Genomic DNA, 12,396 nt, shown 5'->3' with positions numbered 1-12,396 from the left:
TGCCTGCCTGCCTCTGTAGACTCCACCACTGGGGGCAGGGCGTAGCTGAACAAAAGGCAGCAGAAACTTCTGCAGACTTAAACATCCCTGTCTGACAGCTTTGAAGAGAGTAATAGTTCTCCCAGCATGGAGTTTGAGATCTGAGAAATGGACAGACTGACTCCTCAAGGGGGTCCCTGACCTCTGAACTAGCCTAACTGGGAGGCACCTCCCAGTAGGGGCCGACTGCCACCTTATATGGCCAGTTGCCCCTCTGAGAGCAAGCTTCCAGACGAAGGATCAGGCAGCAACATTTGCCGTTCTTCAATATTTGCTGTTCTGCAGCCTCCGCTGGTGATACCCAAGCAAACAGGGTCTGGACCTCCAGCAAAATCCAGCAGACCTGCAGCTGAGGATTCTGACTGTTACAAGGAAAACTAAGAAACAGTTAGGACATCCACACCAAAACTCCATCTGTACGTCACCATCATCAAAGACCAAAGGTAGATAAAACCATAAAGATGGGGAGAAACCAGAACAGAAAAGCTGAAAATTCTAAAAATCAGAGTGCCTCTTCTCCTCTAAAGGAATGCAGCTTCTCGCCAGCAATGGAACAAAGCTGGATGGAGAATGATTTTGACAAGTTGAGAGAAGAAGGCTTCAGACGATTGGTAATAACGAACTTCTCCAAGATAAAGGAGGATGTTCGAACCCATCACAAATAAGCAAAAAACCTTGAAAAAAGATTAGACGAATGCTAACTAGAATAAACAGCATAGAGAAGACCTTAAATGAACTGACGGAGCTGAAAATCATGGCATGAGAACCACATGTCACATACACAAGCTTCAGTAGCCAATTCAATCAATTGAAATAAAGGGTACCAGTGATTGAAGATCAAATGAATGAACTGAAGCAAGAAGAGAAGTGTAGAGAAAAAAAAGTAAAAAGAAATGAACAAAGCCTCCAAGAAATATGGAACTATGTGAAAAGACCAAATCTACGTCTGATTGTTGTACCTGAAAGTGACAGGGAGAATGGAACCAAGTTGGAAAACACTCTGCAGGATATTATCCAGGAGAATATCCCCAACCTAGCAAGGCAGGCCAACATTCAAATTCAGGAAATATAGAGAATGCCACAAAGATACTCCTCAAGAAGAGCAACTCCAAGACACATAATTGTCAGATTCACCAAAGTTGAAATGAAGGAAAAAATGTTAAGGGCAGCCAGAGAGAAAGGTCGGGTTACCCACAAAGGGAAGCCCATCAGACTAACAGCAGATCTCTCAGCAGAAACTCTCCAAGCCAGAAGAGAGTGGGACCAATATTCAACATTCTTAAAGAAAAGAATTTTCAACCCAGAATTTCACATCCAGCCAAACTAAGTTTCATAAGTGAAGGAGAAATAAAATCTTTTACGGACAAGCAAATGCTGAGAGATTTTGTCACCACCAGGCCTGCCCCACAAGAGCTCCTGAAGGAAGCACTAAACATGGAAAGGAACAACTGGTACTAGCCACTGAAAAAACATGCCAAAATGTAAAGATCATCGATGCTAGGAAGAAACCGCATCAACTAACAAGCAAAATAACCAGCTAACATCATAATGACAGGATCAAGTTCACACATAACAATATTAACCTTAAATGTAAATGGGCTAAATGCTCCAATTAAAAGACACAGACCGGTAAACTGGATAAACAGTCAAGAACCATCAGGGTGCTGTATTCAGGAGACCCATCTCACATGCAGAGACACACATAGGCTCAAAATAAAGGGATGAAGGAAGATCTTCCAAGCAAATGGAAAACAAACAAACATAAAAGCAGGGGTTGCAATCCTGGTCTCTGATAAAACAGACTTTAAGCCAACAAAGATCAAAAGAAACAAAGAAGACGCCATTACATAATGGTAAAGGGATCAATTCAACAAGAAGAGCTAACTATCCTAAATATCTATGCACCCAATACAGGAGCACCCAGATTCATAAAGCAAGTTCTTAGAGACCTACAAAGAGACTTAGACTCCCACACAAAAATGGGAGACTTTAACACCTCACTGTCAACATTAGACAGATAAATGAGACAGAAAGTTAACAAGGATATCTAGGACTTGAACTCAGCTCTGCAACAAGGAGACCTAACAGACATCTACAGAACTCTCCACCCCAAATCAACAGAATATACATTCTTCTCAGCACCACATGGCACTTATTCCAAAATTGACCACATAGTTGGAAGTAAAGCACTCCTCAGCAAATGTAAAAGAACAGAAATTATAACAAACTGTCTCTCAGACCATAGTGCAATCAAACTAGAAGTCAGGATTAAGAAATTCACTCAAAACCACCCAACTACATGGAAACTGAACAACCTGCTCTTGAATGACTACTGGGTACATAATGAAATGAAGGCATAAATAAAGATGTTCTTTGAAACCAGTGAGAACAAAGACACAACATACCAGAACCTCTGGGACACATTTAAAGCAGTGTATAGAGGGAAATTTATAGCACTAAATGCCCACAAGAGAAAGATCTAAAATTGACACCCTAACATCACAATAAAAAGAACAAGAGAAGTAAGAGCAAACACGTTCAAAGCTAGCAGAAGGCAAGAAATAACTAAGAGCAGAGCAGAGCTGAAGGAGATAGAGGCACAAAAAAAACCCTCAAAAAAAACAATGAATCCAGGAGCTGGTTTTTTGAAAAGATCAACAAAATTGATAGACCGCTAGCAAGACTAATAAGAAAAGAGAGAAGAATCAAATAGACACAATAAAAAATGATAAAGGGGATATCACCCTTTATCACCACAGAAATACAATTCCATAGAAATACAAACTACCATCAGAGAATACTATAAACACCTCTACGCAAATAAACTAGCAAATCTAGAAGAAATGGATAAATTCCTGGACACATACACCCTCCCAAGACTAACCTAGAAGGAAGTTGAATCGCTGAATAGACCGATAACAAGCTCTGAAACTGAAGCAATAATTAATAGCCCACCAACCAAAAAAAGTCCAGAACCAGATGGCTGAATTCTACCAGAGGTACAAAGAGGAGCTAGTACCATTCCTTCGCAAACTATTTCCATTAATAGAAAAAGAGGGAATCCTCCCTAACTCATTTTATGAGGCCAACATCATCCTGATACCAAAGCCTGGCAGAGACACAACATAAAAAGACAATTTTAGACCAATATCCCTGATGAACATCGATGCAAAATCCTCAATAAAATACTGGCAAACTGAAACTAGCAGCACATCAAAAAGCTTATCCACCAAGATCAAGTTGGCTTCATCCCTGGGAGGCAAGGCTGGTTCAACATACGCAAATCAAGAAAAGTAATCCATCACATAAACAGAACCAAAGACAAAAGCCACATGATTATCTCAATAGATGCAGAAAAGGGCTTTGACAAAATTCAACAGTGCTTCATCCTAAAAACTCCCAATAAACTAGGTATTGATGGAATGTATCTCAAAATAATATGAGCTATTTATGACAAACCCACAACCAATATCATACTGAATGGGGCAAAAACTGGAAGCATTCCCTTGGAAAACTGGCACAAGACAGGGATGCCCTCTCTCACCACTCCTATTCAACATAGTGTTGGAAGTTCTGGCCAGGGCCTAGAGAAAGAAATAAAGCGTATTCAATTAGGAAAAGAGGAAGTCAAATTGTCCCTGTTTGCAGGTGACATGATTGTATATTTAGAAAACCCCATCGTCTCTGCCCAAAATCTCCTTAAGCTGATAAGCAACTTCAGCAAAGTCTCAGGATACATAATCAATGTGCAAAAATCACAAGCATTCTTATACACAAATAACAGAGAGCCAAATCATGAGTGAACTCCCATTCACAATTGCTTCAAAGAGAATAAAATACCTAGGAATCCAACTTACAAGGGATGTAAAGGACCTCTTCAAGGGGAACTACAAATCACTGCTCAATGAAATAAAAGAGGACACAAACAAATGGAAGAACATTCCATGCTCATGCATAGGAAGACTCAATATCATGAAAATGGCTATACTGCCCAAGGTAATTTATAGATTCAAAGCCATCCCCATCAAGCTACCAATGACTTTCTTCACAGAATTGCAAAAAAACTACTTTAAGGTCCATATGGAACCAAAGAAGAGCCTGCATTGCCAAGACAATCCTAAGCAAAAAGAACGAAGCTGAAGGCATCATGCTACTTGACTTCAAACTATACTACAAGGCTACAGTAACCAGAAGAGCATGGTACTGGTACCAAAACAGAGATATAGACCAATGGAACAGAACAGAGCCCTCAGAAATAATGCCACACATCTACAACCATCTGATCTTTGACAAACCTGACAAGAACAAGAAATGAGGAAAGGATTCCCTATTTAATAAATGGTGCCCACCATGGAATACTATGCAGCCATAAAAAAGGATGAGTTTGTGTCCTTTGTAGGGACATGGATGCAGCTGGAAACCATCATTCTCAGCAAACTATCACAAGAAAAGAAAACCAAACACCGCATGTTCTCACTCATAGGTGGGAACTGAACAATGAGATCACTTGGACTCGGGAAGGGGAACATCACACACCGGGGCCTATCATGGGGATGGGGGAGGGATTGCATTGGGAGTTATACCTGATGTAAATGATGAGTTGATGGGTGCTGACGAGTTGATGGGTGCAGCACACCAACATGGCACAAGTATACATATGTAACAAACCTGCACGTTATGCACATGTACCCTAGAACTTAAAGTATAATAATAATAATAATGATAATTAAAAAAAAAAAAAGAAAATGGGAGGGTTAGTGAAGTTTTATGAAAGAGGACTTGAATTATAAAGGCAATGCAGATAAGAAAAACAATTCATCTTAGTATTCTGATTCAGTCTGTAACACCGTAATACATTTTCACTTAAAAAAAAAAAAAAAAAAAATGGTGCTGGGAAAACTGGCTAGCCATATGTAGAAAGCTGAAACTGGATCCCTTCCTTACACCTTATACAAAAATTAATTCAAGACGAATTAAAGACTTAAATGTTAGACCTAAAACCATAAAAATCCTAGAAGAAAACCTAGGCAATACCATTCAGGACATAGGCATGGGCAAGGACTTCATGACTGAAACACCAAAAGCAAAGGCAACAAAAGCCAAAATTGACAAATGGGATCTAGTTAAACTACAGAGCTTCTGCACAGCAAAAGAAACTACCACCAGAATGAACAGGCAACCTACAGAATGGGAGAACATTTTTGCAATCTCCTCATCTGACAAAGGACTAATATCCAGAACCTACAAAGAACTCAATCAAATTTACAAGAAAAAACCAACCCCATCAAAAAGTGGGCGAAGGATATGAACAGACACTTCTCAAAAGAAGAGATTTATACAGCCAACAGACACATGAAAAAATGCTCACCATCACTAGCCATCAGAGAAATGCAAATCAAAACCACAATGAGATACCATCTCACACCAGTTAGAATGGTGATCATTAAAAAGTCAGTAAACAACAGGTGCTGGAGAGGATGTGGAGAAACAGGAACACTTTTACACTGTTGGTGGGACTGTAAACTAGTTCAGCCATTGTGGAAGACAATGTGGCGATTCCTCAAGGATGTAGAACTAAAAATACCATTTGACCCAGCCATCCCATTACTGGGTATATAACCAAAGGATTATAAATCATGCTGCTATAAAGACACATGCACATGTATGTTTATTGCAGCACTATTCACAATAGCAAAGACTTGGAACCAATCCAGATGTCCATCAATGACAGACTGGATTATGAAAATGCGGCACATATATACCATGGAATACTATGCAGCCATATAAAGGGATGAATTCATGTCCTTTGTAGGGACATGGATGCAGCTGGAACTATCATTCTCAGCAAACTATCACAAGAACAGAAAACCAAATACCGCATGTTCTCACTCATAGGTGGGAAATGAACAATGAGAACACTTGGACACAGGAAGGGGAGCTTTGCACAATGGGACCTGTTGTGGGGTGGGGGGATGGCGGAGGGATAGCATTAGGAGATATACCTAATGTAAATGACGAGTTAATGGGTACAGCACCTTAACATGGCACATGTATACATATGTAACAAACCTGCACGTTGTGCACATGTACCCTAGAACTTAAAGTATAATTTTTAAAAAAAGGATACAAAAGATTAAACAAAAAGTTGTTTTTCTCAAAGGATAAACAAAATTGACAACCTTTAGCTAGACTAACAAAGAAAAAAAGGGAGAAGACCCAAGGTAATAAAATCAGAGATGAAAAAAAGACATTACAAGTAATACTACAGAAACTTAAAAGATTATTAGTGGCTACCATGAGCAACTATATGCTGCTAACTTGGAAAATGTAGGGGAAGAGGATAAATACCTAAGCACATAAATCTACAAAGATCGAATCATGAAAAATATCTACAACCTAAACTTACCAATAACAAGTAATGGGATCAAAGCCATAATAAAAAGTCTCCCAGTAAGGAAAAGCCGAGGCCCAATGGTTTCACTGCTAAATTCTACTAAACATTTAAAGAATTAATACCAATCCTACTCAAACCATTTCAAATAATAGAGGAGGGAATACTTCCAAACTCATTCTATAAGGCCAGTATTAAACTGATACAAAAAGCAAAGAGGTATCAAAGAAAGAAAAGTATAGGACAATACCTGTGATATACATTGATATAAAAAATTTAAGAAACTATTAGAAACCAGAATTCAACAATACATTAAAAAGATCATTCATCATGACCAAGTGAAATTTATCCCAGAGATGCAAAGATGGTTCAACATATGCAAATCAATCAGTGTGATACATCGTATCAACAGAATAAAGGACAAAAACCATATGATCATTTCAATTGAGGCTGAGAAAGCATTTGGTAAAGTTCCCTTCAGCATCCCTTCATGAGAAAAACCCTGAAAGAACCAGGTGTAAAAGGAACCTACATCAACATAATAAAAACCATGTATAACAGACCCACAGCTACTGAATGAAGACAAACTGAAAGCCTTCCCTCTAAGATGTGGAACATGGCAGAGATGCCTACTTTCACAACAGTTATTCAAAATGTTACTGGAAGTTCTGGCTAGAACAATTAGACAAAAGAAAGAAATAAAGTGCATCCAAATTGGAAAGGAAGAAGTCAAATTATCCTTATTTGTAGATGATATAATCTTGTCTTTGGAAAAACCTAAAGACTTAACACACAAAAACCTATTAGAACTGACAAACAAATTGATTTAAGTTGCAGGGTGCAAAATCAATATACAAAACTCCATAGCATTTTTATATGCTGACAGCAAACAATCTGAAAAAGAAACCAAAAAGGTAACCTCATTTTCAATAGCCACAAATAAACTTACATACCTAAGTGTTAACCACAGAAGTGAAAGATCTCTATAATGAAAACTATAAAACACTGATAAGAAGAGAACATAAAAAATGGAAACATATTTAATGTTCTTGAATTGGAAGAGTCAATGTTGTTAAAATATCCACACTACCCAAAGCAATCTACAGATTCAATGCAATCCCTATCAAAATACCAATGGCATTCTTCACAGAAAAACAAATTCTAAAATTTACATGGAGCCACAAAAGACCCGGAATAGCCAAAGCTATCCTACGTAAACAGAACAAAACTGGAAGAATCACATTTCCTGACCTCAAACTATGCTACAGAGATATAATAACCGAGAGAATGGTACTGGCATAAAAACAGACACACAGACCAATGCAACAGAATAAAGAACCCGGAAACAAATCCACACACCTACAGTAAACTTATTTTCAACAAAGGTGCTAAGAACACACTGAGGAAAAAGACAGTCTCTTCAATGAATGGTTTTGGAAAAGTAGATGTTGATATGCAGAAGCATGAAAGTAGACCCCTGTCACTTGCCATATACAAAAATCAAATCAAAATGGATTAGACATAAATCTAAGACCTCAAACTGTGAAACTACTACAAGAACACAGGGAAACTCCCTAGGACATTGGATTGGGCAAAGATTTTTTTGATCAATGCCCCACAAGCACAGGTAACCAAAGCAAACATGAACAAATAGGCTGGCAACGAGTCAAAAAGCTTCTGCACAACAAAGGAGAACAAGTGACCACACAACTGACAGAATGGGAGAAGATATCTGCCAGCTACCCATTTGACAAGACATTAATAACCAGAGTATATACTGAGCTCAAAAAACACGAATAATCCAACGTAAAAATAGGCAGAAGATTTGAACAGACATTTCTCAAAAGAAGACACAGAAATGCCAAACAGGCATAGGAAAAATGTTCAACATCACTGATCATCAGAGAAATGCAATTCAAAAGTACGGTGAGATATCATCTCACCCCGGTTAAAATGGCTTTTATCCAAAGGACAGGCAATAATAAATGCTGTTGAGGATATGGAGAAAAGGGAACCCTGTACACTGTTGGTGGAAACATAGTAAGACTAACGTGGAGCACAGTTGGGAGGTTCCTCAAAAAGCTAGATCTACCATATGATCCAGCAATCCCATTGCTAGGTATATTCCCCAAAGAAAGGACATTAGAATATCAGAGACGTCTGCATTCCCATGTTTGTTGCAGCACTGTTCACAGTAGTCAAAATTTGGAAGCAACCTAAGTGTCTATCAACAGACGAATGGATAAAAAACATGTGGTACATATACACAATGGAGTTGTGTATATTCAGCCACAGAAGAGAGTGAGATCCTGTCATTTGCAACAACATGGATGGAACTGGAGGTCATTATGTTAACTGGAATAGGCCAGGCAAAGAAAAACATTGTATGTTCTCACTTATTTGTGGGATCTAAAATTCAAAAAGATTAAACTTGTGGAGACAGAGTAGAAGGATGGTTGCCAGAGGCTGGGAAGGGTAGTGGCAAGGAGGTGGAGATGGAAATTGGTTAATGGGTACAAAAAATAGCAAGAATAAGACCTAGTGTTTGGTAGCACAACAGGGTGATAATAATTGCACATTTTAAAAGAACTATAAGACTATAATTGGATGGTTTGTAACACAAAGGATGAATGCTTGAGAAGATGGATACCCCATTCTCCATGCTGATTATTAAGCATTACATGCCTGTACCAAAATATGTCATGTACTAAATAAGTGTATATACCTACTATATACTCACAAAATAAAAATTTATAAAAGGAACTGTTAAGGAAAATGGCATATTATATGAGAGAATGAGATAGGCTGGAATTTTTCCCCTTGAATAAAAAAGGATGTTTAAAAATTTAGGGCCCGGGGTGGTGGCTCATGCCTCTAATGCCAGCACTTTGGGAGGCCAAGGCGGGAGGATCATGAGGTCAGGAGACTGAGACCATCCTGGCTAACATGGTGAAATCCCGTCTCTACTAAAAATACAAAAAACAAAACAAAACAAAACAAAAAACAGCCGGGTGTGGTGGCCGGTGCCTGTAGTCCCAGCTACTCGGGAGGCTGAGGCAGGAGAATGGCGTGAACCCGGGAGGCGGAGCTTGCAGTGAGCCGAGATCGTGCCCCTGCACTCTAGCCTAGGGGACAGAGCAAGACTCTGTCTCAAAAAAAAATAAAAAAAAAAAAATTAAATAAAAAATTTCTAAGAAATTTTGTAAGGTATTAACAATTTGCAAAAGTAATCCTATTTGCATTATCTTTTCAGGTGTGCAAAATCGTTTAAATAAAAAATACATCAAATGTTTTAAGACTCAGATGGTAACATGAGTGCATCAACAACTTTACACATTTCCACTGATTTCAGTTTGAGGACTGCCTGAGGAATCACCATTTATTAGGTAGACACATTTTAAGATAACACCTTTCTTACATGTTAGGGTAAACCTGGGTATTTTCTACCAAATAGAATCACTTAAATAAAAACTTGTTAGTGTGTCATGAGCACTTTTCAGTGTCAGCCACAGACATATCCTAATTATAATTATCATGAGCCTAACATTCTTCCAGGATCTTTGGGTCTAACACGCTTCTTGAGCACATCTTCCTATGGCACTGAGGCGATGTCTATTCGTGAATTTCCTTCCACCGCCATTGTTTTGTTCTTAATTTTACCACTAATTTTCTTCCCTGTAGCACCTCCATAAACAACTTACATATAATGCCTCTGGTTGCAAAACATCAATTTTATGATTAAAGAAATAAAGAAGGTGAATTACAGCAAGTAAATGGGGAATACCCTTCAGAAAGCAGCCTTATAAGAGCTGCTGATAGACAACATAAAAACAAAAAATGGATTATGATAATGTAGCCCTCTCATACATGAAATACAAGCCCCAGCTGAAAGGAGTTACAGAACTTCTAAAGGGCAGTCGGTAACCTGTCTAAAAACTTACCAAATTCTCTCTCTGGCTCGAAGGCTCAAACTACTTGCCCCCTGTTGATCTACTTCCTCAGCAGGACTCCATTGAAACTTCTCTCACGTATTTATAAAAGAAGGCATTATCAAAGGCATTACATGGTAAACCTGACCTACTACACTATGAAATGCTTATCAGCTATTGGAACATGTCACCTAGATTTTGAATTATGGTATAAAAGGTGAGAAATTAACACACACCTACACATGCACACACACACACATTGTTTAAGAAAAATATGAATATGAGCTTATGGTAAAGGCTCTATTCCTTATGCTGTTGATGGCATTGATCAAGGGAATATACAAACAAGGAAATGTGTGACATTGAGCATCCCTATGATTTGTGCCCCAGAACACCAAACAGCACTGTTAATTACAACCAAGAGCAACACAGGCAGATCTGGAACTCAAGTATCTAAGCCATGATTATAGTCTGAAAAATATCAAAACTAAGTCTATAAGAAAACCGAATATTTGAAACACAAGAAAGATCACATTCCATCCCTTTGTTAAAGGTAGTAAATATTGTACCTATAGTAAGTGTGCAAGGTGACTAAATTAAAACCTAAAGAGTGGGTAAAAGCATAAAATAATTCTATTTTTAAAAAAAGACCTACACAAAATAAAAATGTAGTAATTTATTCAGCTATATATTTTCCATAAAAATGTCATAGTCTCACAGATACATTTATGGTAAAAAAATAATAACCTAAATAAATTCTGAGAAAGTAGTAGCTAATAACAATAATTTCGAGAACCACCACCACCATTGGCATAATGATCTGTGCTTAGCTCAAGTGCTATCTAACGTGCTTAGGGCAGACATTACTCATCACATTTCTCTGCAGAGTCCAGAAAAGATCCAACATTCTTCTCAACACAGATATCCAGGCAACTGCTACCAAACATCCTGAACCACAGGACAAATCTCTTTGTAACCTATAGACACTACTTATTGGACAATTTGCAGATGAGTTCTTCCTAACTTTCTGTATATAAAAGCAAAGTCAACAGATCAAAATCTAACTATTGGCCTCCACTGTGGAATTAGAAAGCTATCCTTGGGGAGAGGGAGAAACTGTCTAATGCATGTCAACTTGTTAAGTACCAAATTTTGTACATTAAATTTATTTAAATATGATTTTTCAGGATAGACAGAATGAGGGCGGGGGAGAAAATTACCCCCAAATCAGCATCTTTTACACCAGTATGTGTTAAAGAAAAATGAACTAAATATCATGAACAACAATGCCAACTACTGTACCCCTGACTATTCTCCTCACCTCTTCCAAGCAACTCAAATCACTTTTCTTCCCTAGATACCTCAAAGCAGGGTCTAACTACAAAATGTATGCACTCTTCTTTAAATATACATTTTCCTGGTCATTTATTATATAATTAAACTAAAACTCAATAGGTCGTTATACTTCTGCTGTGCTCAGTGTCTTGGACAAGGAGAAAGATGTCCAGCTTTAAACTTTTTCCATCACAGGTTAATGGCATAGGAATAATTTTGTGGAAGGTCTGAACTAGTCACCATATTTTAAAAGAAATACACATTACTTTTAAAATCATATATATTCACTTCCAACACTAATGGCAAATGAAGCACCTCCCACTCAAAGCCCAATTGAAATATTGTTAAATGCGTGTTAAATAAAAATTTCTAAAGCAATTTTGTAAGGTATTAACAATTTGCAAAAGTAATCCGATTTACAATATCTTTTCAGGTTGCATGTAAAGAGGAAGAGAGATTGTTGTTTAAAATAATAAAAGCATTGATGGTAGAGAGAAAAGAAGGAAGACACCTTGATAGTTAACAGAAACACAATGATGAAAGAACACAACAGTCAAAAGTACCAGACAGAAGGGGGCTCTGGAAATGTCATCAAAGCCACAATGACCAGGCTATTTAAAGAAGTGTGATCAGCATCACCTGGCTACTCAGGTCCCTTGCCCTTTCATTTACTACCTCTAAACAAATCACGTTCCTCTGGTA

This window comes from Macaca thibetana, chromosome 18 (genome assembly GCF_024542745.1).
Source record: "Macaca thibetana thibetana isolate TM-01 chromosome 18, ASM2454274v1, whole genome shotgun sequence".
NCBI classification, from domain to species: Eukaryota; Metazoa; Chordata; class Mammalia; order Primates; family Cercopithecidae; genus Macaca; species Macaca thibetana.
Note: the sequence above shows the minus strand (reverse complement) of the source record.